Below are 22,359 nucleotides of genomic sequence, written 5' to 3'. Positions count from 1 at the left end.
ATTCTTCAATACCTCATGCTCAATATTGAACGAAAAATGAAAATCTAGATGTATAATGAATATATAAAATCAGCTGCTTGACTATATGAAGAAGAAATGGCTAGGAAAAACTATACAAGTTGTTTAATTTTGATGAAAATATATGTCAAGAAATATGAACTGTTCTATCTCAATATCTGAGAATCCTTGTAAATTTAGAACTAAAATTTCTTTAATATTCAAGATCCCAGTGCACCATGATTTACAGATCATTTACAGATCATGGGTAAATAAATAGATGATTATCTTGCATTTACTGTTAATGGCAGTGCAGCCATACTAAAGGCTTAGAAAGAATATAGCTGATTCCAGAAAAACTTGATGACACAAGACTTATAAAAACAAACTGAATAAAGCTGGGATTTAAGATGATATATTTTTTTTAATTTTAATATTGAAGGCAAATATATTCTCCCACATAATCCAGTGAATATCTCAGTTAGAGACTAAATATTAGCTGTAATAATATTCCTTAGACTTGCTGATGCATAATTTGAATAAAAGTAACATCTAACTTGTGACTGCTGAAGTTTATCACAAATATGTACATTAAATATATTTAGTGAATCTAACAGTCATATAAAATATAAACTTATGCTATCGTTATATAATTCTTATTGTTTTCTATCCTTTGAATTTTATGACATTACTTAGGATAATTATATGAATTATAAATATGCACTAACACCTATGTCTGAAGTAAAATTAGAGTATTATGTGTTCAATTAAATTCAACAAACATGCATTTATTTATTTTTTAAATGCTTGTTTTTTATTAATTTATATTTAGGTTTTATGAGACAATGTATCTTCTCTGTAATTCTCTGTCTTTATTTTTTGAGACAGGATTTCTCACTGAACTTAAAGTTTTTTATTTAACTGAACAATGAGCTTCAGAGTCCACCTGTCCTGAACCTTTCAGTGCTGGGGTTATAGGTGCAGGCCACAGCCACAGGCCACAGCGCTTGGATTTTTTTCCCTCTTTATTTTTTTTAATTAGTAACTTTTTAAAGATATTAATCAAAGGCTTTATAAGTTTGGTAATGCTCAATAACAAGATGCCCATACAATCAGAAGTGTAACCCAATACCCAACCTAGATATATATCAACTATCTTTGACGGGTGGAGACATGTGAACATCCACCTCCATGTTCCCTACCCCCATCTCTCTCTCTTCCCATAGGAATTTACTTTATTTGAAATATGAATGACATTATAAAAATTAAAAATACAGCATTTTACAAGTTTCATATGTGACCATATTATTCTTTTCAACTCTGGTAAAACAGGTACATGAGCCCCCACACCATGAATGCCTATTAGAACACAACAGAAAACCACATATCCATAGGCTGCTCTTCTTAAATCTATAAGCAGCACTTTGAAATAATAGACCTATTAAACTATTTAGTCTCCATAGACAGAACAGATCATTTAAAGTGTGTCCTAGTATCTCTAATAGGTTCTGACTTCTTTTTTTATTAGTAACTTTTTAAAAAATGTTAATCAAAGACTTTATAAGTGTGATAATGCTCAATAGCAAGATGCCCATTCAATCAGAAGTGTAACTCAATACCCAACCTAGATATACCAACTATCTTTGACTGGCAGAGACACATGAACATCTGCCTCCATGTGCCCCCTCTCTCTCATCTCCTAGCTCCTCCTCTCCTTCTCCTCCTCCTCTACTTGCTCCTCCTCTTCCTCTCCTTACTCCTTTCACCTTAGCTCCTCCTACATATCTCCATTCCTGTTAAAATAAAACTTTTCTTTCAAAATACAATTAGAGCATAACTATAGCAATTTGTATCAGTAAGGTACAAGATAGACCTAATACCCAGTCCATCATTTTGTTGACTAACCAGAACCTCTGTCATCTTTCCTAACTAAAAGACTTAGTTCTGAACCTGGCTTTTTTCTTGGCTTTAGAATGAATGTCAGCTGAAAACCATCCTCTCAAATCTTTTCTCTCAAAGTAAAAAGCCAGGATTGGCTATGAGACTATAAGTCTTCAACTGAATTAACTGAAATTGTGGGAAGCACAAAGCATAGCTTCTAAAACTTAGTCAATTTACAGAGACCGCTGAACACCTGGACAGTCCTTATACTACAAAATGTTGGAGCATCTGATCTTCAGCCTTCTGGCCCAGGATCATCTGACAAACCTAGTGATGCAGAATTATTAAAGGGTGATTATTATGTCTTGGCAGATATAATCAGTTGACTATTCCAGAAGTGTGTCATTTTTGGATAGTAATTAGTCTGTAGATGAAAACAGGCAATTCTTGCCTAGTGGCTGTCTCATCATGACTGGAGTAATTCCAAAGATGCCCAATGTCTTCTTAGAATCCAAAGCAGGAAGCTGTGAGGAGCAGACAGGTATCTAATCAAAATGAAAATTAATACAGAAATGTTTGTAATGTCAATTCTGTGGACTTCTGACGTTTTGAAAACCAATTATCTATGTAAGGTAATCTGGACTGTTGTCTGTTAACTCCTCTCAGCTATTTCTAAATAAAATATAGAAAACACCCTAACAATAAACTCAGAGCCATAAATTTGCTATAGGCTGTTAACCCACAGGCTAACCATATCAAATCAGTTAGAAAAGCTAAAGAAGAACTGGGTCTATGCCTTGTATTCATAAATGGTTATATAGGCACAATGCCTATGAGAGTGATAATATTAAACTCACTTTTATAGCAATAAGAAACTCGTACCAATGAAAACCTTAAATTTGAAATCAAAGTAAATTTTGTACCATTTAAGAAATTATAATTTCATCTTAATAACAATTATACAGATTTCTACCAATAGGTTATGACGATGCAATAAATCCTAGTTATTCCTCCATGTTCCAACAAAACCACTACTTTTCCTTAGAAAGTATTATTAACCACCTCAGTCACCAAGTCCAGGGAATAGGGGCGCCGACTCTTCATTAACTTCTTCAAGCTGATTGTGGGTGTTGAGATATTAGAAGATGGGTTGGGGGAAGAGTAAATTGATAAGCCTCTGACACTGTGTCTTCACTGTATCCAGCTGGAATTCCAGGACATCAGAGGTTTGAGCAAGTCTGCTCACCTTGCCTGATGAGTAAATACACCATGGCTGTGTATTCTGCAATATACAATTCTCAAAACAAATTTTAGTATCAAGATAATTTTTTGTTTGAATTCTAAATGCTAGTCTTCTGGAGACCTGCCTCTGTCATGTTTAATCCATATAATTCTGGAAGTTTCTATGAGGGTATGCTTCCACCATCCTCTCATTCCCGCCTCCCTGCTCTTGAATTCCCCAACACTAGGGAATCCAAATTTTCAGGCACCAAGGCCCTCTACTTCCACTGATGCCTGACAAGGCCACCCTCAATTACCTATACATGAGTCATTCCCTTTGTGTTTTCTGGCTGGATGTTTTAGAATGGCTACTCCAGCTTGTTTCCTAGGACCATTTGCTTGAAAAATTGTTTTCCAGCCTTTTGCTCTAAGGTAGAGTCTGTCCTTGTCACTGAGGTGGGTTTCCTGTATGCAGTAAAATGCTGTGTCCTGTTTATGTATCCAGTCCCTTAACCTATGTCTTTTAATTGGGGAATTGAGTCCATTGACGATAAGAGATATTAAGGAACAATGATTGTTGCTTCCTGTTGTTTTTGTTATTAGAGGTGGAATTACCTTTGTGTGGCTATCTTCTTTTGGATTTGTTGGTAGGGGATTACTTTCTTGCTTTTTCTAGGGTATAATTTCCCTCCTTGTATTTGAGCTTTCCTACTAGCATCCTTTGTAATGCTGAGTTTCTGGAAAGATATTGTGTAAATTTGGTTTTGTCATGGAATATCTTGGTTTCTCCATCTATGGTAATTAAGAGTTTTGCTGGGTATAGTAGCCTGGGCTGGCATTTGTATTCTCTTAGGGTATGTATGACATCACTCCAGGATCTTCTTGCTTTTATAGTATCTGGTGAAAAATCTGGTGTAAATCTGATAGGTCTGCCTTTATATATTACTTGGCCTTTTTCCCTTACTGCATTTAATATTCTTTCTTTGCTTTGTGTACTTGGTGTTTTGATTATTATGTGATGGGAGGTCTTTATTTTCTGGTCTAGTCTATTTGGTGTTCTATAGGCTTCTTGTATGTTTATGGGCATCTCATTCTTTAGGTTAGGAAAGTTTTCTTGTATAATTATGTTGAAGATATTTATTGGCCCTTTAAGTTGGGAATCTTCACTCTCATCTATAACTATTATCCTTAGATTTGGTCTTATCATTATGACCTGGATACCCTGGATGTTTTGTATTAAGAACTTTTTGCATTTTGCATTTTCTTTGACAGTTGTGTCAATATTTTCAATGGTATCTTCTCCACCTGAGATTCTCTCTTCTGTCTCTTGTACTCTCTTGGTGATGCTGGCATCTACAATGACTGATCTTTTTCCTAGGTTTTCTAATTCCAGGGTAGTCCCCCTTTGAGATTTCTTTATTGTTTTTACTTCCATTTCTATGTCCTGGATGGTTTTGTTCAATTCCTCCACCTGTTTGGTTGTATTCTCTTGTAATTCTTTAAGGAATTTTTGTGTTTCCTCTTTAAGGGCTTCTACCTGTTTACCTGTGTTCTCCTCAAATTCTTTGAGAGTGTTTTTTATGTCCTTCTTAAAGTTTTCTATCATCATCATTAGAAGTGATTTTAAATCTGAATCTTGCTTTCTGAGTGATATGGGGAATTCAGTACTTTCTAGTGTGGGAGAACTAGGTTCTAATGATGCCAAGTATCCTGGGTTGCTGATGCGCTTGCCTTTTGTCATCTGGATCTCCTTAGTGCTACCTGCACTCACTTTCTCTGACTGGAACCTGTCTTTTCTATTGTCTTTGTTGTTTCTGAACTATATGAGGTGAGTGTTACTAGTGGGTTTAGAGCTGGGGCTCAAGATCTGCTCAGTGCTTGGGCACAGACAGGAAGGAAGCAGTGCTCTGGGCCAGGAGTGAATTCCTGGGTCCCAGTCACTTTCTGTTTGGGACGGGTGTTGCTGTCTCCTTACCTAAGGTACTTCCTGGGTTAGAGCTCCTAGGAGGCCAACTTCCTCTGGGTTCTGCAAGATTGGGTGCAGAGCTGTCACCCAGGATCTGCTCAGTGGTAGGACCCAGACCAGAAGGAACCAGTGCTCGGGCAAGGAGTAATTTCCTGGGTCCCAGTTACTTCCTTTTTGAGGCAGGTGTTGCTGTCTCCTTACCTAAGATACTGCCCAGGTTAGAGCTCCTGGGAGGCCCACTTCCTCTGGGTTTTGTGAGATTGGTTGCAGCACTTGGATTTTTAATGTGGGTTCTGAAAAACCAAATTCAAATCCTATTTTGCCAACTGAGTTATCTCCTCTGACCCAGTGAAAGCAAGATTTGAAGTTGAAAAGCTGGGCCTGTAATTATTACAATCTACAATTAGTCTGGTAATTCTGTTAAACTCCTTCCACTTACAAGTGAAAATTTAAAACGTATATCCACAAGAGCACTTAGCTATCCATCCCTTCCAACATCTATCAAATGTTCTGTGCCTTCAAGTACCTACATGAATTAGCCAGTGGGTAACAAAGTGTTACCAAAGAAGGGACTACCCCATTACGGTCTTGAGTTTGAATCACTTCTCACAGAGTTGAAGCCTGAAATTGTCTTTCTGGGGCAAAAGTCTTTCTAAAAAAATTATCATAAATTTGAAAAGTAATGAAAAAGTGAAAGTTTCCGTTACAGGTATCTTTTATAGAACCACTGCTCACTACATTGGCCTAATTTTTCATAACTATTCTCTAAAACCAATTAACTCACGATATTGTTATGATTGAAAGAAAAGATAACAGAGAGCTTCCTATCCTCAATCTGTTTATTATCTAACAGCTAGGAGGGCAGAAATAAATGCTGAAGATAATAGTGCATAATTACAATTAATTCATCAGTTTTTACCAAAATGACCAACATGACAATCTACTCAAGATGATCATCATTGCTTCCAGGAATTTGATTTAAAGGCATGGTTAAATTGACAGTCAAAATTCATCTCATGGAAATTCCAGGCAATATGTGATTGAGAAAGAATCAGCCTCTGGGCTACTGTTGGTTTGTATGGTGTAGACTTGAATGTCTTCCAATTGTCTTTTGAGATCATCTAGGCTGCTTTAATGTGTGTAGGCTAGGGAAACATGATTTGCAGTTACAATAAGACATTTTGAAACTGGGTCCATTCAAGGAAAGCAGTTTATCACTAGTTTTAATGAACTCTTGGGATCTGAAAAGTTCACATACAAAGAAAACTAACTACTCCCAGTCTTCAGATGACAAGGATGGAGGGTCAGCAGTCATAAATAGGTTTCCATTCCTGACTAATCAGGAAGAGAGATCTAGAACCACAGAATCCAAGGGCATATGGAGAAGAGAAGGGAGATATATACAGTGAGAGCAGTGGTGGAAACTGATGAAAGAAATCTAACAGGAAAAAAAAAAACTACCAAAAGATGCTGATGTGATTAGTTGGCAGTTGGTAGTAGTAGAAACTAGATGGGACTGCTGAAGATACAGATTTGCCAGGTGGTATCATTATTACTACCCATGAGCTGTAAGTCAGGACATCTTCTTCCTTGGATTGAACAAGGAATATGGATCAAAATGGGAACTTGAATATTAAGTAAGTAATATATTTCTTCAGAAAAACAGCTAAGAATTATATCTTGTGAACAATTGCAACATCCAAATGATCACCACAAAGCATTTTACAGTTGAGTAAATTCTGTAATACACACAGCAGAAAATCAAAGTCATTGTGCAGCAGTGACTACAGACAGTTACTAAATCCCTTCAAAGCCACAGAATTTTTAATTTCCTTTCAAACACAGTTTATAGTACAGTTGATTTATTATCCCTTACCTAGACTAAATGGTCAGTGTGATATACTATGTCAGAATATATCAGGGAGTTGAAGGGGGTAAGAGAGGATGTGTTGTACATAGCATTTCCACCAATTTACAAAAAAGCCTTTTGTTTTTTGTTTGTTTGTTTTACTGATTATTTTATTTACATTTTAAATGTTGTCCCCTTCCCAGTCTCCTCTCCACAAACCCTCTATCCCATTCCCCTCCCATTTGCCTCTAAGTGGGTGCTTCTCTACCCACCAACCCACTTCTGCGTCACCCCTCTAGCATCCTCCTATGCTAGGCATCAAGCCTCCATAAGACAAAGGGCCTCCCCTCTCAATGATGCTAAATATGGCAATCTTCTGCTACATATGTAGCTGGAACCATGGACCCATCCACGTATACACTTTGGTTGATGGTTTAGTCCCTTGTGAGCTCTGGGGGTTCTGGGTAGTTGATATTGTCCTGTGGTGTTGCAATCCCCTTCAACTCCTTTAATCCTTCCCCTAAATCTTCCATTGAGATCCTTGTGCTCAGTCCAATGGTTGGCTGTATCTGTATCTTTATTAGTCAGGTGCTGGCAGAGCCTCTCAGGGGACAGCTATACCAGGCTCCTGTCTGCAAGCACTTTTTGGCTTCAGCAATAGTGTCCAGGTTTGGTATCTGCAGATGGGATGGATCCCTAGGTGGGGGAGTCTCTGGATGGCCTTTACTTCAGTCTCTGCTCCATTTTTTGTCCCTGCCTTTTCTTTAGAGGAAAAAATTTTTGTGAAAACTTTTGAGATAGTGTGTGGCCTTATTTCTCAACTGGAGGCTGTGCCTATCTACTGGACGTGAACTCTACAGGTTCTATCTCCCCTTTGCTTGGTGTTTTCATTAATGTCATCCCCATTGGGTCCTCGGAACTTCTTGCTTCCCTGCTATCTGGGACCTACAGATTGGGAAAAGATCTTTACCAACCCTACATCTGATAGAGGGCTAATATCCAAAATATACAAAGAACTCAAGAAATTAGACTCCAGAGAACCAAATAATCCTATTAAAAATGAGGTACTGGCTAAATAAAAAATTCTCAAGTGAGGAATCTTGAATGGCCCAGAAGCACCTAAAGAAATGTCTAACATCCTTAGTCATCAGGGAAATGCAAATCAAAATGACCCTGAAATTCTAATTCACACCAATCAGAATGGCCAGGCAACAGCAGATGCTGGCTGAGATATGGAGAAAGAGGAACACTCCTCCACTGTTGGTGGGAATGCCAGCTGGTAAACCCACTTTGGAAAACAATCTGGTGTTTCCTCAGAAAATTAGAAATAGCTCTACCTGAAGACCCACCTATACCACTACTAGGTATATACCCATAAGATGCTCCAATATATAACAAAAACACATGCCCTACTATGTTCATAGCAGTCTTATTTATAATAGCCAGAAGTTGGAAACAACCCAGATGTCCTTCAATGGAAGAATGGATACAGAAAATGTGGTACATTTATACAATGGAGGGCTACTCAGCTATTAAAAACAATGACTTTATGAAATGTGCAGGCAAATGGATGCAACTAGAAAACATCATCCTGAATGAGGTAACCCAGACACAAAAGGATACACATGGAATATAATCCCTGATAAGTGGATACTAGCCCAAAAGCTCAGAATACCCACAATACAACTCATAGACCATATGAAGCTTAACAAGCAGGAAGACCAAAGTGTGAATGCTTTAATTCTACTTAGAAGGGGGAACAAAATAATCACAGGAGGTAGAGGGAAGGAGGGATCTAGGAGAGAGAGGGGAGGGGGAAGGGAAAAAAGGCTGGTAGGATCAGGTATGGAAAGAGACAGGAGAGAAGTCCAGAGGGTCAGGAAATTGAATAAAAAGATGCAGCAGTGAGGGGTAAGGAGCAGGAGAATCTTTAGAAGGTCCCAAAGAGGATTTTTGAATCCTTCCTCTTCCATAGGGCTTGCCTTTTCTTGGCATTTTTAAGTTTGCAATTTGACATAATTTATGAAAGACTTGTATGGACACAAATTAATACCTTTATAATTTTTAGAGTATGCAATCCTGGACTTGGAAAGAATGAGCTACTGATGATGTTTACCATAATTAAAGGATTTATGAAACTGCACCATATATATCAATATGTAAAATATATAATATTACTTAATACAGTTTTAAAAATAATAAACACTTATAAAACTTACAAGTGCTTATCTATCAGTCATGGGATTGTGAAGTTTTAAAAACAACTTAGCATGTATGCATTTCTAATTTTCTTGAATAAATATGCATTTTTATATAATAAATTATTTTGCAATAAAGGCGTTAGTTAATATTTTTCATTATAAATTAGGATTGGATTTAAGCATGTGTTTCAATAAATAAACATGACGTTATCTATACATAGTCTCTATTACTATACTGGATATAAATAAGCCAAACATTCTAAACTATTAGTGGGTTTTTGGCTAGCTTTTTTTTTCCTCTCCCTAATCTATAGCAAGTCTTTCATTCTCCCACTGTCTGCCTACTATCCTCCCTGTTGTTTTACCCATCCAGTGCACAGCTCAGGTTAACAATCTGCAATTTTTTAAAATATTTTTTCATGTGTATCTGCTCAGGTTAATACCAATACATTGGCAGGCACTGATTAACAAAATAGAATCAATTATATATAGGCCTCTACATCTTGGTTTTTCTTGCTCAAAAAATAAATTAACTGCTACAACTCTAATCTATTATTTTAATTGCTATGTGATACCTCATTATGATATTTTGATCATAATTACAAATGAACACAACTTATGAATCATAATTTGTTCAATAATTCTCCTCTGAAGCCTCTAGATTTTGTTGCCATTATGAAAAATGTTGGAATCAAATCCTTATACATGAGCCATTACTCATGCTTTTCTTTACTTGGGAAAATGTCCCAGGAATGTAATGTTAAATCAAAGAAAATTGGCATGTAAAATTCGAAGATGCTAGATTACTTTCCAAAGAAGCAGTAACAATTAACTATTTCATCAATCAATTTTTGAATGTGTTCTCTTTCTTGAATTACTAATTTTTAAAAATTTTTTTCATTTATTTCATATTTTATGTACTAATTAAATATGATTTCATATCTGACAGTCCCACAGGTAGGAAATCATATTTCATTGTTATCTTAATTTTATTTTCTTATTAAATAGTATAAGCACCTTTTTAAATGCCTATCAGTTATTGCTTCACAAATGAGTTGGATTTTCTGGTTATTCATTGTGCGTCTTTCTTTGTGGAGTACAATCAGTTAGTGCTTCTCAAATAAGTTGGATTTTCTAGTTATTCATAATGCTTCTTTATTTATGGAGTACTTGTTCTTCCTTTGTAGTTTTTAATTATTGTTTGCACATAGTGCATATTAATTTGCTGTCATTATTGTTAGTTTATCTCAATCTATCTTACTTTTCTGAATTGCCAGTGGTAACATTTGTTTTGTATTTCCATGTAGTTAGCTATCTTTTCAGAGATTTTCATTTTGTTTTAGAAGATCATGAAGGGTTATGTATAGTGGGTATTTCTTGATAGTTCCAGTATTACTTTCCAAAGGAGAACAATAATAGCAAAATTATTTATGAAAGTTGACAAGCTAGGAAAAGATACACCCTAAGTCAGAGTAGTCTAATTAGAATAGAAGTTGGGATTGCAAGAGAAATACGGTTGACCAAAAGTTAGCTATTTTTTTCTCCATGCAGAACTAAAGAACAGGGAGAGACAATAGCCATCTCACAGGATTATTGAATCAGAGTATTGGAGTAGAAGAAATGTACAGAGATGTAACAAAAGAATACAGAAATACATGGTAGCCTTGCATAGGAACTGAGCTCACCAATCTACTTTCTACTTTTCAGGACCAGTCTTTAAAAAAGGGATGTTTTATTGAATTGTTTGGATTGGCTTCCCATTGCCTTAAAAGTGTGACAGGAAGCCTATCTACTAGACAGAGTTCCTTGACTGTTTCTTGGGTTTCTTAGTGCATCCTTTAAATCCTAACAGATGCTCTATTTGGGTTTATCGATGAGGAAAGGGTTCTTGATTAACAAGGAAACCTTGATACCATACCTATGTAATTTCACAAAGACTCTAATGAACTATCTCAAACAATTTCATATTCCCAGTCCTTTGAATAAACCAGAAACCACTGCCTACCATCTCTCCACTCATTTAGCATCTTGAAAGCCTACCTTGAGACAGTCAGGCTGCAGAGACTCTCAGAAAATATCAAGGAGGCCCTGTCCATTTCTTCTTGTTCATTATCTCAGGATAGTGTACACTCGTGGGAGCTACCCTACTCCATATCCTACCACCCTCATCTCAGATAAAAGATAAGAAACCACACATGAACAGATAGTACAAGGAAGCAGATACACAGTTCTTGTCAACACCCTTCATCTCTAAAGACTTTGATTGCTTACTTTAAGGAGTTCAGCTGGCAGAGGCCCAGGAAAACACAATACTGGCCTTATTCACATATCCACAGCCCTGCAAGGTCACTGAGAAACCTGTCTTAAATGGTTCAGCCCTCTACAAGAAGCAACTAGGCTCCCTTGCTGATCTTGGAATTCCAAGAAGTGATTCAGCAGCTCAGTCCCAGTAGCTCAGCTTCCTGAGGTCCTGAGAAGCATGAGAAAGCAGCTGAGAAGCACTCCATATATAGATTAGTCAATAGAAACACCATGGGATCATCAAGTAACCCTTGAACACTGGCAGATGTCTTTTGTGGATCTCTTGGTGCAGGAAGTAGTAAAAATTAATTGCTTCACTATAAATTAAATTAGTAGAATAGTCTGTTGGCTATAGTTCTTTACCCTTGCTAGTTCCCAATAACCACATAGAAAAACCAAGATTTACTTCAATCTACATCTCAATAGCTGAACAGTGAAATGATCTACCTCCTACCCTAATCTGCCAACCTCCCAGCCTCAGTCCATGATACATCCATATTATTATTGATCTGGTTCTTTGGGTTTCAGATACTTTTTCCCATGTTGCCTTCTCAGATCCTCTGCTCATGGCTATCCCCCTGGCAGATCTCTCTCTCTCTCTCTCTCTCTCTCTCTCTCTCTCTCTCTCTCTCTCTCTCCTTTCTCTGGCTGGCAGAAGCTTTCACTTGATTCTTTTTCTTAACCATTGGATGATCAGCATTATTGAAATGGTAGATTTACACAAACATGAAACAGGAGAGTCTTGATATAAGCATTACAGTGTCATGTCTGGATTGAAACAAGATATGAGGGCAAAGAAACTAGCATTTGAATAAGACAAGGGTAAACTTTATAGCATACAAAAACATTATACCTACATAGTCTAAAGATAATTTGCCCCTTCCCCCCTATCCAATTTTCCTATCTAATGTTAGGTGGATTGAAAGTATGAAAGAAAATGAGTGGAGAAGGGTAGAAGAAAAAAGAACCTACAGAGTAGCCAAAAGACCAGTTACTGAAATAACAACTCTGAGCTTCTATATGAATAAATGCTGAGGCTAACAGCTTTGATTCTGTTCCCTAACTAGCTCATATCTTTAATTACTGTTTATTTTGTTCTATGTTCTGTCACATGGCTGGTTACCTGGTCCTCAGATTCATACAACCGTTTTTTTTTTTTTCTTTGTGTCAGAGTGAATAGCTGTGCCTGACTCTTTTTCCTGAGTCCCCTTTCTCTACTGGATGTCCCACCTTCTAATCTTGTCTCAGTTCATTTACCAATCAGCCTTTTACTGACAGGTGATGTTTCCATTCAGTACAAAAGATTATCTCTACAAACGAGTCCCCAACCCCTTTGTCTTCACCACTAGCAGTGCTGGAGAAATTTACTTCACCAGTAATGACATCCTTTAGTAAAAGTATTGAGAAAGATGTACCATGAAAATGGTTCAAACACCAGGTGTACTGTGACTAGTCCTCTGACTCCTAGTCAGAGTCCCCAGCCTGTAGGAAGCCTCTATTAAGCGGGTTACTTATCCATGGTTGGGCAGTGTTTTGTGAGATCAGAAAACTCCTAAATAAACATTTGTTAACACCATTAACATAGAACTTTCCCAATATCTGGATTTGTCTATACCTTCTGCTGAAGGTATTCCGGGCCCCTTCCGAGTCCCCTTTGCCCATGAAAGAGACATGTGCTCTTCTGCTTTAATACAAAATAGCACTCTGAGGTCAAGTCTGCATCAACTCTTCTGTAGACTCGAACCCATATAAAATAAGAGTTTGGTAACCAGAAGTTGGTGACTTTGGAAACATGATTATGTAGTCATTCATCATTTCAAAATTCACATCTAGTAAAATCTTTCTATTCATCAAGATGAATTGTGCCTATTATTCCTTGGATTGTCTGCATTAATTTACTTCAAAGGTAGATGTTCATCATACATCAATCCTGGAGAGTTATACAACACCAGGAGCAGCTATGATTATATCAAATACAACAGACTTCCAATAAAATCTTAGAAAGAGACAAAGAATGTCACTGTATGATGACAATGGAATCAATGAAGAAATTATTGTCAATATATATTCATTTAACATTGGGGTGCCCAATTATATAAAGCAAGCATTATTACGTCTAATAAGAAAGACAAACTCTAAAGCAGTAACAGGTTAGGATTTCTTTTCTTTTTTTTTTTATTTACATTTCAGATGCCATTCCTTTTCCCCATTTCCCCTCCCTAGAAAACCCCTATCCCATTCCCCCTTTTCCTTTTTGCTTTTATACAGTTTTTAAAATGTTAATCAAAGGCTTTATAAGTTTGGCAATGCTCAATCAGAAGTGGAACACAATACCCAACCTAGATATATAAACTATCTTTGACTGGTGGAGACATGTGAACATCTGCCTCCATGACCCACCCCCTTCTTTCTCTCTCTCATCACCTAGCTTCACCCTTCCTGTTAAAATAAAACTTTTCTCTCAAAATGCAATTAGAGCATAATTATTCCTAGTTGTACCAGTGAGGTACAAGATAGTCCTAATACCCAGTCCATCATTTTGTTGACTAACCAGAACCTCTGTCATCTCTCCTAACTAAAACACTTAGTTTTGAACCTGGCTTTTTTCTTGGCTTTAGAATGAATGTCAGCTGAAAACCATCCACTCAGATCTTTTCTCTCAAAGTAAATAGCTAGGATTGGCTATGAGACTATAGGTCTTCAACCCCATCAGAAATCCAGAATGACTGAGTTAACTGAAATTATGGGAAACACTAAGCATAGCTTCTAAAACTTAGCCAATTTACAGAGACCGCTGAATACCTGAAAAGCCCCTATACTACCAAACGCTGGAGCTTCAGATCTTCAGCCTTCTGGCCCAGAATCATCTGACAGACCTTAGTGATGCAGAATTATTAAGGGCTGATTACTCTGTCTAGGCAGATATAATCAGTCAACTATTCTGCAAGTGTGTCCTTTTCTGGACAGTAATTTGTCTGTAGATGGAAAGAGGCAATTCTTGCCTAGTGGCTGTCTCACCACAACTGGAGTAACTCCAAATATGCTCAATTTCTTCTTAGAATCCAAGACAGGAAGCTGTGAGGAGCAGACAGGTCTCTAATCAAAATGAACATTAATATAGAAATGTTTGTAACATCAATTATATGGACTTCTGACATTTTGAAAACCAACTATCCATGTAAGGTAACCTGGACTGTTGTCTGTTAACTCCTCTCAGCTATTTCTAAGTAAAATATGGAAAACACCCTAAGAATAAACTCAAAGCCCTGAATTTGCTATAGTCCCTTAACTCATAGGCTAATCGTCCCAAATCAGTTAAAAAAGTTAAAGAAGGACTGGGTCTAAGCCTTGTATTCCTAAATGTGTTATACAGGCACAATGCCCATGAGAGTATCAATATTCATCTCACTTTTATATCAATAAGAAGCTCATACCAATGAAAACCTTAAATTTGAAATCAAAGTAAATTTTGTACCATTTAAGAAATTATAACTTCATCTTGATATTAATTATACAGATTTCTACCAATAGGTTATGGCTATGCAATAAGTTGTAGCTAATCCTCCCTGTTCCAATAAAACCACTACTTTTCCCTAGAAAGACAGACCAATATTAACCAACAGATTAGGATTTCAATATCTAATTTTCATCAAGACAATGGTGGAGTCAAGGAGGAGGCAAGGAGCCTTAAAGCAGTCCGGAACCGAGAGTGGAGTTCCCGAGTCATGTCCAAACCTTAGAAATCTTATGCTAAGTTTGGCAGGAACATGAGAACTTTTATGCTGCCTGGGATCTGCTTGTCCCTGTGCAAGTAGCCTATGAGTCTCACTTTTGCCCTTCTCAGAAGGACATGTAGCCCAGTAGCTAAGTTTAACTTTCTCTACTTTAGAAGGTCATGTCCAGCAGCACCTGGAATTCCTCCTTATGCTAATGAGGCATCCCAGCACCCTGGCCCTAGCCAATGACATACACTTACCCGGAAAGCCCCATCCACCCCCACAAAGATTTAAATAGTCTTTGTTTCTCCCTTTAAATGGCCTCTCAAGAGTCTGTTCTTGCCATGATAACTGCCTGCAGTCTCTTGGCTCCTGTTCCTGACTATCCTGCTCCACCTCATCCTCAGTTCTTCTCCCAGTATCTATCAGTAGTGATTTAGGGTCAATCACCAAGGTCAGGGAAGCAGATCTTGAATCACAACAGATCATTCAGACAAAGAAACAATGAGGCTAAACTATCTTAGAGATCAAATGCTTCAATTGTGAAGCATTGCATCCAACAAGGACCTAAACACAACTTCTTACCACCAGCACTTGGAACAGTTGACACCAGAAGATGACATGGGATAAACATAAATTCAAGGCCAGTCTAGACTCTCCAGAAATAAACTGTCAAGAACAAAACCACTTTAAAGTAAGTCTCATGAAATAAACTTGGACATCATATTCTATAACCATGTTTGTTCTTATCTTTATACTTTAACCATACTATGAAAAGAACACACAGTATGACATGAACTGTATGTTTCTGTCTGTAAATCTTTGGACACAACTATACTCAAGGTTATGAACAATACAATGTTTGCCTAGAGTTACATGGGTTGTCAGGTACAAATCAAGACTGGGTATTGGCTTTGTGTAAAAGGAACCTTAAGCCAGGAGACACTGCATTGCTACTGTACTCCCGGGCTTGTTCACTCTTCATCTTGTTCATCTACCTTCTAGAAAGCCTTCTCTGACCATCTTACTTAAAAATGGCAGCCTCAGGGAATAGGCAGATAACTCAGTCAGAACTCCTAGGACTTGTGAAAAGCTAGGTGAGGTAGTATGCACTTGTAATCTCAGTGCTGAGGAGCTGGAGACCAGTGGATCCCTGGAGTTCCCTGGTCCCTCCCAGTCTATGTTACTTGACAAGTCCCAGGTCCCAGTGAGAGATACTCACTCCCCTGAGCCCCATTTCAAAACCAAGGTAGTTATTTCTGATGAACACCCAAGATTGACCTCTGATCTCCAAATGCACACATATACAAGGGCACACACATATATCTGTATACACACACATACTCACACACACACAGAGTGGGGAGGGAGAGAGGGGGTAGAGGAAAAGGGAGGGACAGAAAGAGAGAGAGAGAGAGGGAGAGAGAGAGAGAGAGAGAAACATCAACCTTATTTTTTTATTTTTCTCCACAACTGTGATACCATTTAATATAGTAAATCATCCTATGCACTGTGTCTGCTGTCTCTGCATAACCCCAATAAAATTCAAGCTCTGTAGGGTAGGATTTTGCTCATTTTGTTTTCCTGATTACCATCCACACCCATAGCCCCCCATGGCTCATGGGTTTCTTAGATGAACAAGTCCTTGAAAGTGGTGATGCCTTGGCACTAGTGGAATTTATCTGTATCCAAGCAGGAGTTTCTACCAACAGTTTAGCACACAGACCGTGTCTAGGAACTCCTGGAATAAGCAACCTGCTGGCTAGAGAAGAAGTCCCACTGTTTGCTTTCAGGCTTCCTTCTTTCATCACGATCCCTACCTTGTCACCAGCGTCTTCTGCTCTACCTTGGCTACAGTTTCTGTACTATTTCAGGACCCTGTCTTCCCTTTTCCACTTGTCACTATTAAAACATAGCACCCTGCTTCTGTTATGCAAAGACAGGGCACATTCTCTTCTAAGCTGATAAATGCACAGAAACTTAGAAAGTAATGAATAACAGTATCTGAACCTCCAGGAAAACAATTTGCATTTAAACAACTTTTGGTGTCTGAGTGCAAAGGGGTAAGTGATAGGGGAATCCAGAGCAGACTGCAAGTCTGGAACATTTGTGGCGAGCTCCCGGAGGCAAACTCAAATTACAACCCTCAGTATTATCAAAGGACAAAAAGTACCAAAAGAGGAAAACGATGTGAAGACAGGAGCTCATGTCCATGTGTACATAGTGACATAAATTAGTAATTTTTGTGAAGAAATTTATGGAGTTTCCTGGAAAGGTTGCAAATAGATCAACTGTATGATCCAGCAAGCTCACTACTTGGTATATATCCAAAAGAGAAGACATCTACACTCCAATTCATTATGGCTACTGTTGACAGTAGCAGCACTAATCTCAACGGTATAGGAAATCAAAGTCAATTTCCATCAGTGAACAAATGGATAAAGAAAATCTGGCATGTGTATACAGCAAATATTCTGCCTTTTTAGTCAGCCATAATGAAAGCACAAATCCCGCCATTGGATGGACTTGGAGAGCAGTAAGCAAATTAAGTCAGACACCGAAAGATAAATCACATGATCTTGCTCATAGATGGAAGCTAGCACTTAATCTTACAGACACTCCAAGTAGAATTGTGGTTATGAAAAACTAGGAAGAGTGAAGAGACAAGGAGGTGAAAGTCAATCAGCAAGAAGGAGAGCCTTATCCCTTGACGGAGAGAATGGTGTGTTCTGCAAGTCTATGGCATGGTGGTATGTATATGATTAACAATATTTATAGAATAAATTAATTTCAATGCTCTCATGTAAAAGAGGAAGAAACTTAAAGAAATAAATTTGTGTAATAAAGGAGTGGTGATTTTAATAAAAACGGCACTCATAGGCTCATATATTTGAATGCTTAGTTACCAGGGAGTAGTTCTATTTGAAAGGATTAGAAGGATTGGGAAGTGTGACTTTGTTGGAGGTGGTGTGTCAGTGTGTCACCGGGAGTATGTTTTGAAGTTTCAAAATTTCATGCCAAGCTCAGAGTCTAAGGATTTCACTCTCAGCTGCCTCTCTAGCACCTTGTCTGCCCGTGTACTGCTATGCTTCCCATTACGATGATAATGATTAAGCCTCTGAAACTATAAGCAAGTCCCCTATTAAATGCTTTCTCTTACAGTAGTTGCCTTGATAATGGTGTCTTTAAGCAACAATAGAACAGTGACAAAGACAGAAAGATTTGATAATTTACTAATAAACTTTTTTAGGAAATATGAAGTTTACAAAGTAGAATCTAGCCAAAGGAGCTTTGCCTCTAATATAACTTGAAGAACAATTAATGTAAGAAAAAGCACAGTTTAAAAAAAACATTGAATTGATCATCTTATGGTTAGGAGGAAGGTTATGGGAGAGAGAGAAAGAGGAGAGAGAGAGAGAAAGAGAGAGACACACACAGAGAGAGACAAAGAGAGAAGGGGCAGGAGGAGGGAGAGAGAAAACAGTCAGTGGCATCTGGAAAAAAAGTCGGGGGTAGAGAGACAAATAAAGCAGACTAGCCATCCTCAGGGCTAAAGAAGCTAAGCGTGGAAAAATCATGGGGCATAAAAAATATAATGTAGGTTACAGTGACAAGAAGTTGAGAGGACGGATGCCTGGGAACTAGGACAACCTTGGAGTGTAGGGTAGAGGAGGAGATGAGAAGGGCCAGGAGCTTAGCAGACTTTGAAATCCACACAGGTGTATGCCAATTGGGACCAAAGGGGTCTGCAGAGTGGTATGGACTTTGATAGGTGACCACAGGTACACACCAAGGGAAGTGGCCTTTCTGGCAGGAAGAAACCCACTTCACTGGTCTCAGGGGGCCAGCTTTTCTCTATCTGCCAGCAATCCTTCTTATTTTTAATCTATTAATGTTCAGCTGGAGCTGAACCCAGGTTGTCATCTTGGACATAGTGAGTCTTCCCTTTTAGGGTGCTTAGAATTTTCATTTGTACCTAACAGATAGCATGTAAACATGCTATCTTATTAATAAGATATCTAATAAGACTTATAAGTCTTATTAGAAACTGTAGGAAAAAATTTGTACCTCTAACAAAATTAAAGTTTAGGCATGTTGAGACTATTTCTGTTAAGATTTGTTCACTCAGATTTCCGCCAATTAGGCCCTATTCCCAATTCAAAGGGATGATACTGGGTAACGAGCTCTCAGCTCATTGAATCCTAGTCTACCATTAAGTCCCGGTCTTCTTATTAGGAAAAGGATAATGCTGCCAGGCAGGACAAACCTGGGTAACAACTACTGGAAAAGAGCAACCCTGGCCTACTTGAAATGTAATTGTGACAATATCTTCATTGTGAAAATCTCCCACTTGACCAACATAGCCGGACTTGCAGTCTCCTGTTTCTGTTTAAACTACTCCAAGTATGACTTGGGGGCTAGAACCTGAAAGACATTTAAAATAACTATATATGTCACATTTAAAGCTTAAGGCCTGTATAAGCTAGTAAAAAGTATTCTGTTCTGGGCATATTTTTCTTTGGGTGTTAGCCTGAACATAATGCATGCTATTTTGCTTTGTTTCCAAAGTGTTTGGAGTGAATTTTGGGGTGTAGGGGATGAAGACCTGTTGTAGCAACCACAAAGAAATGATAAAAATTGGGCATAATAGAGATTTTTACCATCTCAGTACCAACTTGATGCATAAACAAAAATAACATTGTATTTCATAAATTTTCACAAATACAATTCACCTAAAAATATCAATAAGCAAGTAAATAAATGTCATAGTCCACCAGAAGCTGTACAGTCTGTCTGTACAGAACAAGTCCAGCCATCTCTGCCTATCTATCTATCTATCTATCTATCTATCTATCTATCTATCTATGTATACATCCATACATCCATCCATTTATCTGTTTCCATTCCATCTACACATATATGTATATGGGTATATATATATATACATATATATATACAGATGTATATATGTGTATATATAATGTATACATATGTACATATGTATATATTATGTCTTCTCTACTTCATCAGGATGCTGTTATAAGTGACTGGAAATATAAGCCTGTCACATGTGATATATGTATGTATTTACAAAACTATGTATTCTTTCCCTTGGTAATCTGACATCTTATATAGCTCAGGACTTTTTTTTACCCACCATATCCTAGGTATGTATAACATGCATACAAATGAACCATTTACTAAGAAATAAATAAATCACAGAGTTTTGTTTTAAAACATTTATTTGCTATACGTTAAAATTTTCCAAATAGTAAAGTTAAAAGCAAATTTATATACTAATGTGTATGCTTGCTTAATTTTACATGATGAATTAAGTCTTAGCTGAACATTTAATACTGCAGGATTTTTCAAAGTGGACTGATATTTTGATTTCATAATTGTCAGTGCTGCTTTATATGAATACACAAAAGAAAAATGGCAGAAATATGTTTGTGGCCATTTCTGAAAATGTTGCAAATTCTGTTCTAATTCCAAGCTAAAATGCATTTAACTTTTTTTATAAACTCAATTCAGCATTGCATACATAAAAAGTTAATTATAAAGATTCTGATACAATACAAGTTCAAAACATACTAACTTAAACTTGAGTGGTGAGAAAATATGCTTACAATGTTAAAAGCCTTTACTTTCTGTGATTAAATTGTATTTCTGTAAGACAGAAATTTTTGCTATGTACAGCAAAGCACTGAGTTTATAGCATAAGTCAGAGCTGGGATCCTTTGGGCATTATTAGTGTTGGGTGCTGAAACAGCATGGACAGAGAGTAAAGAGCACACTGTGTGTGTTCATATTCAAGGCTTGCAGTGATGTCACCTGGTGCCACATAGCTGAGGGCTGCCAGAAAGATGGATTTGGTCTATGTTGGATTTTGAAACAATTTTGGTTGCTGCATACCAGGAACCATTTACTGTTGACATTTTTTTTTTTTCAACCTCACATTCCATTAGGTGATCTGCTTTGAGGTTGTGACCAACAATCTGAGAAACACTCCAAGTTCAAATTGCTGACAGTTACTCTGCAGCTAATTTCAAAGCATGCTCATGCTACATGTCCTGGAAATCTTGACCCTCTAAGGATACAAAAAGCAGTCTTAAAGATTGGAGTCCTTCTGTACCTTGGCCTTGAAGAGGAGCTATAGTGAACTTAAATGTTGCCTAGGCTTATGACCGAGAGAAATCTTGCTACTGATAAGTTGTTCTGAATCCTTTGGAGATGTCAGGGTGTGAGAAGGCAGGGAGCCATGGAACCTCTATGAAGAGCAAGACTGTGGTTGAACACTGCTGGAGACATCAGGCAAGATGACATGTTCATTTCCAATCGTGCCTTTGAAGGGTCTTCTGTTAATTTTGTGATTGTATTTTAATCACTGTATTTCTCCCTTCCCTTTCCTGCGTCCATACTCTTCTCAATGTTCCTCTCTGCTCTGCTTCCAATTCATGAGCCTCCCTTTCATTAACATACACAGTTAAGTCTCAGTACCTCTCAGTGTAACACAAGGCATCTCTGGATCTCCCCCCTCTGCAGGCACATGGCTCTTTCTATTCATTTTTCAGCTCTTGGGAGAATGACTACTTCCATGACCAGCTGACATACTTAGGCTGCCAGCTGCTCTGTGATACATGCCCTTGATGTCTCTTTCATATCTACCATAGCAACAGGCAGAGGAGACTCCATTAGCTTCTTCCATAGCCTTGTCAAGGCTGCCATCTGAGTCATTGCCTCCATGATGATTAACCATTTCCTTCCTGAAATGACTACCGGACATGATCCAATCTTACAAATCAATTCTATCTTCGGATCACATCCGGACATCTACTAAAATACCTTCCATGATGGTTAATCTTGATAATCAACTTGATGAGGTCCAGGATCACCTGAGAGATTGGGAGATTTGCTTGATTAGGTTAATTAAGGGGAGGAAAAGCAGACACTGTGGGTGACATCGTTTCCTGAACTAGGATTCTAGACTGCATTCATTACTCTGCTTCTTTAAACTCTGGATGGAGTGGCACAGCTCCTGTTGTTATGGCTCCCTTACCAACATGGAGTGCACCTTGGATGGTGAACTAAAATAAATGGTTCTTTACATTGCTTTGTCAGGGTATTTCATCACAGCAACAGAATTTATCTACCGCACCTTCTGTTTGTCCAATTCTGTGAAAGATCTTGAAGAAGGGAGACAGTACCCCTTCTCTGATTTTACCA

The sequence above is a fragment of the Arvicanthis niloticus genome, chromosome 12, assembly GCF_011762505.2.
Source record: "Arvicanthis niloticus isolate mArvNil1 chromosome 12, mArvNil1.pat.X, whole genome shotgun sequence".
NCBI lineage: Eukaryota > Metazoa > Chordata > Mammalia > Rodentia > Muridae > Arvicanthis > Arvicanthis niloticus.
Note: the sequence above shows the minus strand (reverse complement) of the source record.